General features: G+C 38.6%; 1 protein-coding gene and 2 non-coding genes across 3 annotated transcripts in view; all 3 read right to left on the minus strand.

Moving 5' to 3' along the window:
• LOC124857656 (gamma-aminobutyric acid receptor subunit rho-3-like) overlaps positions 1 to 5,453 on the minus strand; it is a 63,570-nt gene extending 58,117 nt beyond the window's left edge. Inside the window, exons 1-2 of the mRNA XM_047349001.1 lie at positions 5,322 to 5,453; positions 1,257 to 1,370 (exon numbers count right to left, since the gene is read on the minus strand). The gene's annotated coding sequence lies outside the window, so the exon portion shown is untranslated. The remainder of the gene's footprint in view (positions 1 to 1,256; positions 1,371 to 5,321) is intronic.
• trnat-cgu lies at positions 1,897 to 1,968 on the minus strand. Its single transcript has one exon. It is a non-coding gene; the product is annotated as a tRNA-Thr (tRNA).
• A 623-nt stretch (positions 5,454 to 6,076) lies between the features above and the next one.
• Positions 6,077 to 6,148, minus strand: trnat-cgu. Its single transcript has one exon. It is a non-coding gene; the product is annotated as a tRNA-Thr (tRNA).
• Between the last annotated feature and the right edge of the window lie 10,274 nt (positions 6,149 to 16,422).

Here is a 16,422-nt window from a genome sequence, read left to right on the forward strand (position 1 = left end):
AGGGTGGTGCTTTGCAGTGGTTTAAATCACATCTATCTAATAGACTTTGTGTTTGTCCACATTCACCAGTCTCTTATGGTGTTCTACAAGGTTCTGATCTGTACTCGCCCAGACGCTTTCTCCCCCTTCTCTCTGTTTGCTTGGATTCTTCTACTCTTTAATTCTTATCTCTCAGCCAAGGACTTTAGAAAGACTGAACAGAAGGGCTTTAAATTAGTGTCACTCAATGATTTTTTAGTGGATTCTTTCAAGGATTTATTTTATTTTAATCACTTTTGATTAACCAGATGATGCAAGCAGCAGCTGCAGTTTTTATGGCAGTACAAGCTAATCGGTACAAGATGCCTCCCTTTTCCACAGATGACTGGGACAAACGTCTAGAACAACAGCAGTGAATAAAATGAATATTCTTTGGCTTGAAGTGAATGTGGAGGTAAATGCTGGGTATGACAATAATACGACTCTACTGGTGATTCAAAAGAGTGACAAGACTGACATCCAGCTAACAAAACAGTAAACCAACCCTCTGAACTCTCTGGTGAACTCTCTTCGTGCAAAGCCAGAGGACAAATCTGTGCTTTCAGATCTGGGAACACAGCAAACAGGAAGAACACCTTGGCTGCCAATACAAAGAAAAGTCTCTTCAACCCCAGCAAAAAGTAGAAAACAACAGCAGACTGTTCTCACAACACAAGATAGGAGCAAACCAACAGAAAAAACAGAGGAATTCCACAAGAAAACAGGTGGGAGGTAAGAGAGCCGACTGCAGTCTAAATGTTTTCCTCCTAAACGGCTTCAGAAAGAGGCAGCCACCAGGCCACAAACCCCAACAGTGAAGATGGAGCCGTGAATGGGAATAAACACTTTTTCGTCCTGTAAAACTGTTTATTCTCATTCACGGAAGTGAATAACAAAAAAGTAAATACGGAAGTATTTAGTTTTGTTAATAGCATGGTGTCTGATATCTCAGAGAAAATATGAATGAAGAGCATCCAACAGTGAAAAACCTCATCACACACGGGAGCACTTGATGCTGTGAAGCCCAAATTTGAAATCTTGGAAAAGCATTTTTTTTTTACATTTAAGATTCTTTATTGTCATTATGGCACCATAATGAAATTCTGTTGAGGCTCGGCTACAAAGATTCACATGAAGTGCACAGACATGATTAAAAAACACTTAGAATTTCTTTTTCTTTTTTTTTTTTAATCCCTGCAAATTTAAACACTTGCATTCGCTGTCTGACTCCCACTTACCTGAACAAGCTTGCCGTCCTGGGTCAATCACGTGGCGCTGGATGCCTACAAAGCCGTGTTTGGAAACAGCTCCCTCCATCTGATGGACCCCAAACACTCGGAGCACTCCGGCAGCTACAGCAACATCATAAATCAGACATTCCTAACATCAAAATCTAACGCCTGTGAACAGAAATATTAACCAATAATAGTAAACTTTTATGAAGAATACGTTGAGATGAAACAAGTTTTATGTTTTCTTTGACAGATTCAAAAGGAAATGTGTTTGGGCTAACAGAACCAGAACAGGGATGATGCTTCTCACACATGAAAATAACAAAATGTTGAACCTTTTAACTACAACCTGACATTGACCGCACCAACATGTGAGCTACAACCAATTTGAATAAAACCGAATTAACAATAAGAAAAAGGGATGAAAGAACCCTCTATATATAGCGTCCTCTATATTCTCCTTGACTTACTTATAAATGGAAGAAAGATATGCAGTTAATTTCTAGTCCTATTGACAAGGCACTGTTACAGTGAACCACATTTAAATTCCTATTTAACAGCTTTTCCTTGCTAAACTGATAGATGTAGATTGGAGCAACTTTCTGAATGCTTTCCCCAACCAGACTGTGCAGAATGTAGCAGCTTGAGGTGTGGATGGGGATTGAACCCATGATCTTTGGTTTACGAGACCAACGCCTTACCACTTGGCCACCACACCACACCATTGTAGCTGACTGCCACCTCTGTTCATCTCGGGTCAAATCCTTTCACAGCTTAAAACAGTCACAAATACAGAAATAGAACCAGACTAAGTTGATGCATTATGTTGATTTTTCTATCATCTGTAAAACATCTCCAAAATTAAAGATGAATTTACAGTTATAATGTCCGAGCAGGATCTGGAAAAACTCATCCATGTATTTATCTTTATTTGAATTGATTACTGCAACAGCGTCTTCTCAAATCTGTTTAAAAAGTCCATCAGACAGCTGCAGCTGATCCAAAGTGCTGCTACCTGGTTCTCACTAGAACCTAGAGATTAGAGAACATCAGCCCAGTTTTAAAGTTCTTCCACTGGCTCCCTGAACCTCAGAGAATAGACTTTAAAATACTTATGTTAGTTCCTACGTCCCTACATGGCTTAGCACCAAAATACATTGAAGATCTATTGCTGTTGTATCAACCTTCCAGACACTCAGGTCTTCTGGTTAAGTCCACTCTGCATCCCCAGAACCAGAACCAAACATGGAGAAGCAGCATTCAGTTGTTATGCGCTACACATCTGGAAAAAACTTCTAGAAAGCTGCAACAAAGCTGAATCCCTGAGTTCTTTTAAATTCAGGTTAAAAACCCATTTGTTTAGATTTGCCTTGGCTTGAACTAGGTCCAGTTTTATTTTTGGTTGATATCATCAGGTTTGATGTTATGCTGATGACATACAGCTTTATTAATCCATTAAGCCAGATGATTCCCACTACTTTCTTGGCCTACTGGCTTGTTTCATGTGATGTCAGAAAACCGAGGTTATGGTTCTCAGTCCTAAAAAGCTTCATGACTCAGTGGCAAACCAGCTGTACCTTAGCTTACAGTGACACTGTCAGGAACTTTGGGGTCATATTTGACCAAGACTTTCTTTTGCTATATAAATTAAACTGGTGCCAAAAATTACCAACTCTTAACTTGTGCAATGTCTCAAAAATCAGGCCCATCTCAGCTCAAACAGACACAGAGAAACTGGTTGATGCATTCAAAACCTGCAAGCATGACGACTGCAATGCAGTTTTACCTGGGTGTGATAATAATTCAATTAAACTCCTTCAGCGGGTCCAGCATGCAACAGCGAGTGTCATATTTCTCCTTAATTATAATTTCTACACTTTCTCTAAGTAAAATTCAATTCAGTTTATTTTCAATTCAGTTTATTTATATAGCGCCAATTCACAACACATGTTGTCTCAAGGCACTTCACAAAGTCAGGTTCATTCATTCCAGTTAATCCTAACCATTGAACAGTTCAGTCAGAGTTAGTTATTTATTCAAATTGGATACAAAGTTTTTCTATCTAAGGAAACCCAGCAGATTGCATCCAGTCAGTGACTTGCAGCATTCACTCCTCCTGGATGAGCATGTAGAGACAGTGGACAGTCACTGGCATTGACTTTGCAGCAATCCCTCATACTGAGCATGCATGTAGCGACAGTGGAGAGGAAAAACTCCCTTTCAACAGGAAGAAACCTCCAGCAGAACCAGGCTCAGTGTGAGCGGCCGTCTGCCATGACCGACTGGGGGTTTGAGAGAACAGAGCAGAGACACAAAGAGAACAAAGAAGCACTGATCCAGGAGTACTTTCTATGGGAAGGAAAAGTAAATGTTAATGGATGTAGCTGCTTTAGTTGTTTCACCTAGAAAGAAAAACAGATAAACTCTGAGCCAGTTTTCAAGGTTACAGTCTGAAAGAGAGCACATAGAGTTAGTTACAGTAGAAGCTCAGTCAATCACCATGTCTAGGAGAGAGAAAGGGTTAAACACTGAAAGACAGGGCTATGTGGATCATCGGTAGAGGGTGAGCATTAAGTTGTTGCCAGCAGAAGCTCGGACGATGCCCCTCTACAGAAAGGTGTCACAGGTAGACACAGAGTCAGGCCAGGTGTAGCTTCTAGGAAGAGAAAAGAGAGAACATAAAGTTAAAAACTGAAATAACAGCAAATAATGCAAAATTGGAGAGTAGTGTGAGAATGTAGCGAAGAGGGTGAAAGTGGTCATTATGTCCTCCAGCAGCCTAAGCCTATAGTAGCATAACTACAGAGATAGCTCAGGATAAACTAAGCCACTCTAACTATAAGCTTTATCTAAAAGAAAAGTTTTAAGCCTAGCCTTAAAAGTAGACAGGGTGTCTGCCTCACGGACTAAAACTGGGAGCTGGTTCCACAGGAGAGGAGCCTGATAACTAAAGGATCTGCCTCCCATTCTACTTCTAGAGACTCTAGGAACCACCAGTAAACCTGCAGTCTGAGAACGAAGTGCTCTGTTAGGAACATATGGAACAATCAGATGTCTGATGTATGATGGAGCTAGATCATTAAGGGCTTTATATGTGAGGAGGAGAATTTTAAATTCTATTCTGGATTTAACAGGGAGCCAATGAAGGGAAGCTAAAATAGGAGAAATAAGATCTCTCTTTTTAATTTTCATCAGAAATCTTGCTGCAGCATTTTGAATCAGCTGAAGGCTTTTAACTGCATTTTGTGGACATCCTGATAGTAAAGAATTACAATAATCCAGCCTTGAAATAACAAATGCATGGACTAGTTTTTCAGCATCATTCCTGGACAGGATATTTCTAATTTTGGCAATGTTCCGGAGATGAAAGAAGGATATCCTTGAAACCTGTTTAATATGGGATTTAAAATTCAGTTGTCAGTACACTTCTGATGGCATTGCACCATCCTATTTACAGGAGTTGTTTCTTATCACTCTTCACTATCACCATGCAACTTTGCTCTTCGTTGCCATAATTTCCAAGACAATAGTGGGAGCTTTTGGGTTTCATCAGGTTCCCGTCGCAGTACAGAACACAGATCCAATCCAAGCTTACAAAGCAAAGCTGAAAAACCATCTCTCTTTAAGGGAGCTTTGTGAATTGACAGAAATATGTGACAAATAGGAGATGGAAGCAGACTTAGCACATCTACTGAATGTGCCAACCTGGAAGAAAACATTATTTCCAACCTCATCAAGCGAATTTGGTGCATTTGCATGCAGTGTGGACCCTACAGACCATTTACACACTCAACGACTGATTTAAATGTGATTTAGCAAAGATATAACAGTTTGTTGCATTTTAAAGGTTCCACCATGCAGTTCTACAACCCATTGAAGATTAACCCCTTAATATTTCAGATTAATATTCTGTCTCCTTTTTAAAGCTGCAGATTTTAACAAGTTGTAAAACAGCAGACTTGATTCTTTAATTAGGACAGACTTTGACTGTGAAACCAAACATTCTGTTTTACAGAGATAACAGGAACTGAGGGAAGAGACCTGACCATTCGCTGCCTGGCTCCCACTTACCTGAACAACCCCATCCTTTTCTGGACCTTCTCCAGAAACGATAAATCCACCCTCATCCTCAGCTACGACAGCCGGTCGGGGCACAGCTTCTCCTTGCCCTCCTGGGTCAATCACGTGGAGCTGGATGCCTACAAAGCCGCGTTTGGGGACGGCTCCCTGCGTCTGATGAACCCCAAACACTCGGAGCACTCCGGCAGCTACATCTGCGAGTTCTCTGTGGGGCAGAGCAAACACATCGAACACAACCAAGTCACTATCGATGAACCTCACGGTAAAGTCTGAAACTCAACCACCAAAATGGGATTCTCTATGCTCTCCAATTTAAACAAAACGTTCATATACAGTGACATGAACAAAAATATTAACCAATAATAGTAAACTTTTATGAAGAATATGTTGAGATTAAACAATAAGTAAATGTTGAACCTTTTAACTACAACCTAACATGGACCGCACCAACATGTGAGCTACAACCGATTTGAAAAAAAGATGTTAACAATAAGAAAAAGGGATGAAAGAAGGAAACCTACAGTGTCAGACAGACGTTTCTGTCCACTATATTCCCCTCAATTTAATTATAAATGTAAGAAAGATATGCACTTACTTTCCAATCCTACTAACCAAACAAGGCACTATTTCAGTCAACCACATTTGACTGCCCTTCCTTACTGAATTAACAGTTGCTTGAAGTTGGACTTTGTGGAATAACTTTCTGAATGATTTCCCCAAATAGACTGTGGAACTAACATAGCTTCAGGTGTGGATGGGGATTGAACCCATGATCTTTGGTTTACGAGACCAACGCCTTACCACTAGGCCACCACACCATCCTGCCATCATATCTGGCTGCCAATAACTTTCATCACCTCTGTTGTCCTCAAGGTCAAATCTTTTAATGGCTTGATTAAATCAGACACAACTACAGAAATAGAACCAGATCAAGTTGATGCATTATGTTGATTTTTCCATCACCTGTAGAACATCTCCAGGATTAAAGTGTAAAGTCCCAGCAGTATCTGGAAAAATTCATCCATGCATTTATCTTTAACTGCAACAGTGTCTTCACAAATCTGTTTAACAGTCAACCACATTTGAACATCAACAGATTCGGATTCATATTTGACAGCTCTTCCTTGCTGAATTAAGAGAAGCAGCTTAAAGTTGAACTTTGTGGAAAAGCTTTCTGAATGATTTCCCCAACTAGACTGTGCAACTAACACCACAGCTTCAGGTGTGGATGGGGAAAGAATCTACAGTCTTTTACATTTGTACATCAATATGGATTCATATTTGAGAAAAAGGACAAACCCACCTCCATGCAAATGTAGTCAACTAACAATCTACAATAGGACACTATTTTAGGACTAAACATCATAATGAAATGTGATAAATATTAATGTTTGCAATGATGCTGCACCTCCAAGCAGCTTTGTTTAGTAATGTCTCTAAATCCTTTAAAGCATGTAATAAAAAGCAGCATTTTTACTGCGATTAAATCTAATGTTTCCTGAGGGGTGAACATTGTGTAAGAAAAGCTCTTTAAGTCAAGGAGAAACATTTTGAGAACGGTTCCCTTAAAGTGTATTTTCAACATGAACCAAGCGCTGCATTGTCTTGTTTCAGAGACGGAGCTCCAGCACTGCCAAAAGTTGCTTATAATGAGTAGCTGAGGAGTAAATGCATCCTGAGGGTCTGCTGCTCATCATCTGCAGAGCGACAAATGTCCCAACACAGTTAAAAAAAAAAATAATGGCATGAATTTCTAAAACCGTCAGGAAACGGAGGATGAAAACATGCAGGATTATGTTTGTTTTCTCTTTTTGTTCTTGCATTACAGTGTTTATCTGAAAATACCTTAGATGGTCAAACTGCGACTGAACTGAAAGATAAACTTTCAATTCCTGATATTTGTTTAAAAAGGTGTCAGGGAAACTCAGGAGTAGTTAAACTGTCTGAGGGATTATAAACTGCATGAAGCTTCTGTAGAGATCAGCAGGTCTCCAATAAAACCTTCTCTGAGGGCCTGTTTAATAATAACAACACAGATCTGTAGCTCTGGGACTTGCTTCTGCAGGTTTATCTTCAGAGTTTTCGTTACATTCTTCTCTGATAGGAAAAGCATCAAAGTTAGTTTGTTCAGTCCTAAATCCACTTTGTTCTGAACTGAAACGCAATTAATACTAATAAATTAAATGTCCTCTTTGAAAGCGAGATATTATGTCCTTTTCCCTTGATTGGGTAGAAACTGCCTGTTTCTGTAACCCTTCATGTGTTTGTTACGCTGTGCAGGTCAGCGAAGTGTATCGGAGAAGCCCTCCTATTGGTGGATCCTGGGTGTGGTGGCTGCTGTGCTGGTTGTGGCCCTGGCAGGATTACTGGCATTCGTGAAGCTGAGAGGTAAGACTATAACTGAACAAATGAACTGAAAACAGCAAAGGGTTCAACCAACTCATACTATGAGCAACAGATACTCAGTTCTTACTCTGAGCCCTGGGAGCCGTCAAGACTGCGTATTCGGTCCATTTATTTTCAAATTCTTTGCATAAAGAAACCTTAGAATTTTATTATCTGATAATAATAATAGTGAAGGCAGCTGAGGTCATTTAGTGTCCCTAACCTCAGCCCAGCATCTGGTTCAGAGTCACTGTAGGAACACCAGAATATTGTCAGAAACTGGCAGTACCAACAGTACCACAGGATCAAAACCAGAACCAGCAGGTTGCTACACAGCTCCAATGCCTCCATCTGTTGAAATGTTGAACTGCTCCTATTCTGGACTGGGACTTATCCATTTAATAATGCTTCACATTGATTTGTGGAAGATCCAAGAGATCCTGTAATTGTTTGCTATTAATTAGGCAATTAAATTACAAAAGAAATTCATTTAGTTGACTTATTAAGTCTAAAGACTTTGCAGTCAGTTTTAACCAATGAGGAAATGGCTCAAATCAGAACAGCTCTGATTCTTTATAAAACCTTCTTACTGTAAAATAACTTAAATTTTTCTTCATTCTGTTTATCTGGTCAAATCATTTTAGTTTAAAGTTCTGATAATTGAACCGATACCTTCAGAGCTCTCTGCTAACCCCATCTTAAAAACATTTGGATGCAGTGACATAATCATTTAAAATCTGGATATTTGTTCTCCACCTTCAGGAAGAGTCAAGAAGGCCAGAAACCATCCTGAAGAAGAGACAGAGCTGAACAGGGTCAAAGGTTGGTCTCCAAAAACACAAACCGGACAGTTATTATCATTTCTTGAATTTATATTTTTATTGAGTGGTTCTCAGGCTCTCAGTAAGTGTAGCAATATCCAGTAGATGGAGTCAGAGGTCAATTCTGTTATTAGCCACTCTGTATGTTAAAAATGGTCTCTGTAATGAAGGAATTTATTGTTTAAGAGTGCTTTATAGTGAAATAATGACTCTAAAGTACATTTTTTCTCCTTCATATGGAGTTACACCTTCAGCATCTACTTTCCTTGTCATTATACTAATCAGAACTAAACGGATTAAACAATACTTTGCATCTTCCTCCTCATTTCTGAACGTGTTATAATTTAATGGATGCATGTTTTATAGTCTTCAGTTTTATATCAGTCTTTTTAACAAGATGGCACCCAATGAATTAGCAAAGGAGAGATTATACTTGATTCAGAAAGATAAACTACCACAAGCAAGCACAGAAATGTAACATTAGAATCATGTTTTATGATTTTCTTACTTAATTTCACTGTTTGACATGTTTCAGATGGAGAACCAGCACAGTAACCTGAATGAGAGCAGCTCTTTGGCTGTGAAGCAACACTGGACACTCAAGCCTCCTCCCAGTTAATCTGAAGACAAGAGGCTGACGGAATCAACAAAGCAAACACAAACCCTCAGCTGAACACTGAAGAGAAACTGAAAGAGTTTGTTTGCCTTTCAGAAGAACTGAGATGATGATAATGACACTGGAAGATCAAGTCCACAAAGAGCAGCTTTTTAAGGTCTCATCAGGGCTTTATGAACATTAAATGACCATCTTTGAATCTACTGCATTAACTTTCCCAGGAAACACCTTTTTCTATGATCTAAATCCAGAGGACCCAGAGGTCATGACTCAGGAGAGAACTAACTGGATGATGAAGCTCTAAAGGAAACTTTACTGGGACAAAAAGCACCAAGAAGCCTTACAGAGATGGTTTAGGTTTTGAAATGGATTATGTGGAGAGGAAACAAGTAGTCAGTATCCAACCTAAAGCAAATACCTGTCTGATTGTCTTTTTCCTGAATAAATAAATATATTTTTCCCACTGGCTAAAGTTAATGTCTGATCCAAGCAGGGTTCAGACCTTAGAGGAATTTTACCTTCATGTAACTTAAATCTTAAAAATGTAATCATTATTCAAGCAAACTCTGCAGTTCAATTTGCATTTGATGGTTATTTAGTGTGTCCTCCTGATTTCACACCTGCTGCTAAAACTTTGTATGCAAAACATAAAGTGTGCTAAAGCACCCCTTCTGCCTGTAGGACAGCACTTAGTCTTATTCTACAACACTTCACCTTTTACCTCCCTTATCATTCTCCCAACCATGCATGGTAGCAGTATAAACCCAGGTCCTCCGCCAGCTTGTTTGTCACAGATCAGGCTGTTTTAAACCCTTTAATTTAGGCTCCGATCTTGGGCAGGAAGCTACGTTCTTGTAGCCATTTCAACACATTTTATTTTATTTTAAAGAAATGTTCTTTCCTATTTCTCAGGAGGACTCATAGAAATAGGCCTCGCTGTATTTTTCTATTTGTGCCTTAGGAAAATAAGAGGTCACAAATGTCCGTTGACACTGATGAGCTCAAAAAGTCCAGATTTAATTTTTTTTTACAGGAACTGGAATGTTGCCAATCAAAACTTGGTATCAGTAAATAAATTATCAAGTCTAACTTGGGATTTTTACTCCATCTAAATACATGCGCTCAAATTAAAGGCTGGATTTTTCTACATTTTTCAGTGGCAAGTTCTGCTACTTCAATAAAGTATAAAGGCTTTTAACAAATATTTACTACAGGTGTCAATAAATGTGGAGGATGCTGAACACAGAAGATTATAGTTTACATGATTTACACTGAAGATGATATTTGACAAGTCATTCAACACATGCCGAGGGCAATTTCTTGTCCTTTATTTTATTTAACCAGAAATGTCCCTTTAAATACAACATCTCTTCTACCAGTTATTATAAATAACCATCTAATGCAAAGTGATGCTGGTCTTAAAGTTTAGAAACTGCAGCTCACACGAACTGCTTTTACTTTAGAGACTGGAGCTGCTGTAAGAAGACTGAAGGTTGGATCTGCTTTCAGGAAAACACTGATCAATAGAAACACCACCAGAGTCGTCTGTGGCAGGTGAGATACTGACTGCTCCTAATAGCGCCACAAACCCCCATGTTTGGTCACATGGAAAGTGATTTCATCTTTACACCAGCTCCGTTTACTCAGATATATTCAGACATAGAGAGGTTTTCAGGACAAGAAGAAGAACAAACGCGATATCAGTGTTTCTTATACTCTCTGAACCTTTGAGCAGTCATCCAAACATTCCCAGAATGAGTTAATAGATTAATTACAGAAACCTTTACAGAACTGCCTCTAAAGCAGGTTTTTAGCTTGTTCTCCAGTAAATAAATGACCACGATAAAGTACAACCAGATTTAACCATTGTTTGGTCATTGAGCATCACAATGAGAACATCTGAGAATTATCGGTATTAATGTTCTCAGAATCCTGGTCTCCGTTCTTCAGTGGCAGATCACCTGAAGCCCAAATGTGATAAAAGACTTCCATTAAAACAGAACAAACATTTTATGTTTTAAGGCTCAAACAAGGTAAAGCAGATTATTTTGTGATTTTTATTTGTGTTGCTTTCAAATGTTTTTCTCCTGAGGTCTGAGTCAGACTGACGGCCACAAAATGAAGAGATGAGGATGTTTAAGGCTGAACTTTGACCCGTTTCTGAACTTCTAGCCCTGATTTAGCAAATATGAGGTTTCTGTTGCATGTCTGACGCAAGGGCTAACACCTTTCTCATATCACGACTCTGAAGACCAATGAATGTTGTCAGCAGGTTTAATGACATTCAAAAGGGTGAAACTGAAAACAAGATAAAACGTACAATCAAACATGGATATGTGCAGCATAATATGCACCCCAAAGCTGCATTGTTACTGTTTAACTCATTAAAGATACCAAAGGATATGCACCTGTACACTGCAGCCTCACAATTCACAGGTAAATAGCATAACAAAGGACTCGTTTTAAAATCAAATAATGCATTTGTGTGCAAACTCTTGCAAAAAAACAAGGTTACAAACTCATACTTTTAGTACATACCAGCAATGCAACCTTAAACAAAAAATGTGTTTTCTCTGAGAGGACACCATGAAATGAGGTTTGGTCCCATCACTTGTTTTGTCCGACTGAGTGCTACTTCCATTCAATAAAGTTCTGTTCAAAATGAAACGATGGCCAAGTTGCGATACCTGCAACGACCACTTGATGGTGCTGTAAACATGTAGAAATAACTGAATTGGATTAAAAAGGGAAATTTACATTTCTATACCAATATTTTACAACTTGATAACAGAACAACCCCGTGTCAAATTTTTTTTTTAAATTGTATATATACTGTGCTTCTTAAAGCACACTCTGCAAAGTTTGGAAGTTACACAGTGATGGATCTAAGGAGCAACAACATCACTGACTTACAACTTGTTCAGGTATTTGAAAATAAAAGTGTATTTGTGCAGAGATTAAATAACACCTAACATGTTTGAATTGTACTTGCAGAGCAATGAAGTGGGTGGAAGTTTCCACATGGAGCTTGAGGGTCTTAAACGCAGCCTTGGTCTCTTGAATAAGTACAATTTACCTTTGGGCTGTATCTTAGACTGTATCTATTATATTTTACAATGGAGCTTTGCAGACACGAGCCACGCCTCCCACTGTCGGATGGTAGATCAGTGTGACTTGTACATTTATAAGTGGTTCGCAGTCTGAAAACTGTGGACACTCCTTCCCCCCGTGACAAAGATAAAAGAAAAGTCACTGAACTGCCGATATCACTGAAGGCACTAATTTAATAGGTAACACATTTTGACACTTCAAGCATTATCTACTTGTATATTTTGGGGTTTCCAGACATAATTGGAAGCATAGATCAATCACATCCACTGTTCCTTCACTAAACAAAGGATATTATGTTTTATATTTTAATGCTTTTTAGGTTGTCCTTTTTTGATTAAACACTTTATGTTTTCTTACAAATACACTTTGTACAGCTGTTTTACTGCAAGATTTAGAGACAGAAAAATATCTCAACTTCAGCTTTATGTCGGATCTTCTTTATATTAGGTTTGTTGAATATAGCAAACCAATGGTGTGTAATTCAGCTGGTAAAGGTTAAACAAAATAATAGCTGATAACTGGACCTGATTTAACTGTATATTTACATTTTATCTTGATTTATTGCTACATCCTTTTTTGCAGCTGCTGGACGCATATTTTATATATATTACAGCTAGACGCATACTTCACAAGCACACACGTTATTTTTCATGCTAAATAAGTGTAGTGTTGGGGATATAACTTTAATTCTCTATCAAATCCCACTCACGCATTGACTGGTCTCTGCCACACTAAATCTCATTATTTTGCAGCAGGAACAGTATCGCTTTTTGTCTATATGTTTTGATAATCTTCATTTGCCGCCATTGTAACTGCACTCACTGTCCTAAACAGCACTTGGAAGCACTGTATTAATTTGTTTTTTTAGGCCCAAACCAGGACATAGTCCCTAAGGGACTATAGTTCTTGTTATAGTTTATTGTTGTTATTCATTTCTGCCTCTGGGAATGTATTTTTGGGTACCTTACTATGGTCCGGGTTACACACCGAGGCAATGGCTTGCGTTGTCGCTAGTGGCTTTGAGTTTCTCATGTTTTTCATTAGTTTTATTAGGTTTTAAATGTGGCACATGAAGCTTAATATTGAATTGTATACGTTTTTTGTTTTTTTTGAATCTGTCAGGGCTTGCGAGATAGAGGACCCCGGAATGCAGACTAGCAGGCAGCATGACGGTAAGTGCAAAAGAATTTAATAACAAAAAACTCACTTACTAGGAAAGGCAGGAACAAAACAATAAACGGACAGGCAAGACAAAACAAGAGGTGAGCTTGATTTGGCAAATGTTTCTGCGAGGAATAAACAGGACAGGTGTGTATATATGGAGTGTGACCAGGTGAAACAAGAAGACAGATTAACTAGGTGCAGGTGAACCGGATAAAGCTAATTAACAGACAGAACAAAACATGGCTGGAGCAAAAACAGAGACTCTTGAATACAAAACAAAAACTAAAGCATGACCAGAACCAAAAACCAAACTTAACAAAACATGAACAAGACTAAAACATGACCAGAATATCATAACAGAATCAGGCTTTACCTGGCGGCCCTGCATACCACAACTGCTACTACGTCATCTGGACAGCCCATGTACCGAATGTCCCTCCCCAAGTTCAAGAAGGGAGAAAAAACAGCCAAGCTTATCGAAACAGCAGCAATCTTGAGTGAGTCTTACTGCATTCCTCTGTACAAACCTGATTTCAATAAATCAAAGTCATCGAAGTATTAGGATTTCAATAACATTTCTTCAGTTAAATAACACTAACAAATTGAAGTTTGAATGCAGAGTAACAAAAATGAAGCAAAGCCACAGAAAAGAACCCCAAAAATAATTAAATGTAATGTCACTGTGATGGCCACACCTGCAGCCACACAGTCGGTAACCCCACACACAAACACTTTTTTATTTTGAGTTTTCATATACACATTCACTGCAGCAAAAATACATGGGTTTCTGTTTATATTTTCATTTGACAATATTGAAATACATTAGTTCTAATTGTAGCACGCACATTTGGTTAACTTTTGTATATTTAATTTTGTCAAATATTTAACATTTTCTGTGTTTTCTTTACTGGTGCTGTGGGGGAGTACCTTGAACAGAAGCAATGGACTCTGGCTGGCACACTCCAATTCCAGATTGACTGATTGGGTGAAACCATCTGGAGTCCCACCATGGGGGAAGACCATGGAGTCTTTATTCTAATTTTTGCATAAGTTCTCTTTGTTTTTGTGATTTGCTTATTTTGTTTAGTTATTAGTCATTCAAGTACATTTTTAAGCTAACTGTGTTTAGTTATTTTTGCCAGTTAAATTTCTGTATATGTTTTCCTTCCCTTTTCTTCAGTGTGTTAGTCTGGTCTGATCAGCCAGTATTTAGGTCCCCTTTGTTTCTTCTGTAGGAGGTCAGTTTGTTTGTTTGAGCAGTTAGTTTGAGGTTTTGTTATGTTTAACCCTGATTTTTTTGTCTTGAGTTTAGCTTCTTTATTGGACCTCTTTTAAGGGCACTGTAACAGTTATTTGAATTTTGTTAGTTTGGGGAAATAAAACCCATGTTCTTTGAAAGTTATTACTGTGTCCTCATGCTTGACCGGCTTGGTCCCTCACAGTCACTATTAACAGCAGTGTAAAATAATTTAATTTATTAAGGTTTCTTGCAAACAAAAAATGTTCAAGTTATCTGTCATTGCAGACTACATGGATGACATCATGGAGCTGGTCTTTGAAAAGGTTTTACATGACCCAACTCTGTACTTAGAAGAGGTAGACAAGATCCACATCCCACCAACTCCATCGTCGCAGCATCCACAGCAGGACCGGTTTAACAATGGTTTCTGCCTGTGTCTCCTGCTTCAATCCATATACTGCCCATCGTCATCTGGAAACTCCTGCCTTATCCGCAGGACAATACAAGATGGCAGTGATAGCTTGATATCAGTTTGTGTGTGATAACGGGACCATGGGTAAGCTATATCTTGTATCTAAATATAAACTCACTCAGTTACAAGGTCCTTAGTGGGCACTGTGCAGGCTGTCTTTTGAGTCCAGCTCTACTTCTCGCAGCGGAGCCAATCAGTCCTTCGTTAAACTACGTCAAAAACAACTAAAAATATTGTTTTAAAACAGGAGGCCATGGTAATGTCATCCAGGGTGGGTAAATGGCAGGACTGAGGTTCTAAAGTCCATAGATCATCTGTCATGTTTGGGTTCAGGAGCAAAAAAAACCCACTGATGTCATCCAGGCGTGTTTAAGACGTCAGTCAGATTAGATTAATTTAAAGCTCCAATAATAACAACAAAAATCATAAGATTTTAATTTGTTAAACAAAATCAAAAATCATGTTTCATTTTCCTTTCACTATGAACAGAGGTCGGAAAACTGGTCCTGCCCCATATATAGCTGAGTTGTGTCTTGTGTTGTGAATCAGTAATCCAGTCAGACAAGCCAGCAGGGAGGACATACCATGACTCGGTTTAGTTTCACAAAGATTTTTGGGCTTTTTTACTTGGTGTTTACTTTTGTAAGAGGAGGTAAGGGTCACTTTTACAGTATTTCAGCACTTGATCCTATCTGCAAATTACACCCATGTTGTCATGGTAGTTTTAGATAGAAAGGAGGAATACCAGGAAAGTAAATGTAATAAATAACTTGGCTAAATCATTGTTTTTTGTCAGGAAATGTACTTGGAGTGAAGTTGAACCTGATCAGGGTGTAGAAAAGGTTAAATAAAATAATAACGGGGGTAAAAACTTACAGCTTGGCATGAGGCAAAAAGCAGGCATGGACTCAAACATCTGCAAAATGTCTGTGGTCAGATTTCAGGTGTCAAGAAACTTTAGAGAATACTTTTAACATATAAAGTTTCAGACATTTTCAAATCTAATTGATAAGGTTGTCATATAGTAAACTTTGAGTGAGTGACAAAGTTCACTGCTATCATGACCGGGCTGGTAAATATTTCACGGCAGCCTTTCACCAGGAGAGTGAAAGAGCAGCTAAATGTTGGAGGGCCGCCTAACCAGCTGGTTAACATTTTAAACATTCTTTACAAGAAATGTTTTCAGTCTCCTTAGAACATCACCAGGTCTAACCACTCTACATCTGTTTTTTACCTGCCCAGAGACTCAGGATTTCCATGGCTATAAGCATAGCAACTACCTT

The sequence above is a fragment of the Girardinichthys multiradiatus genome, chromosome 21 (genome assembly GCF_021462225.1).
Source record: "Girardinichthys multiradiatus isolate DD_20200921_A chromosome 21, DD_fGirMul_XY1, whole genome shotgun sequence".
NCBI lineage: Eukaryota > Metazoa > Chordata > Actinopteri > Cyprinodontiformes > Goodeidae > Girardinichthys > Girardinichthys multiradiatus.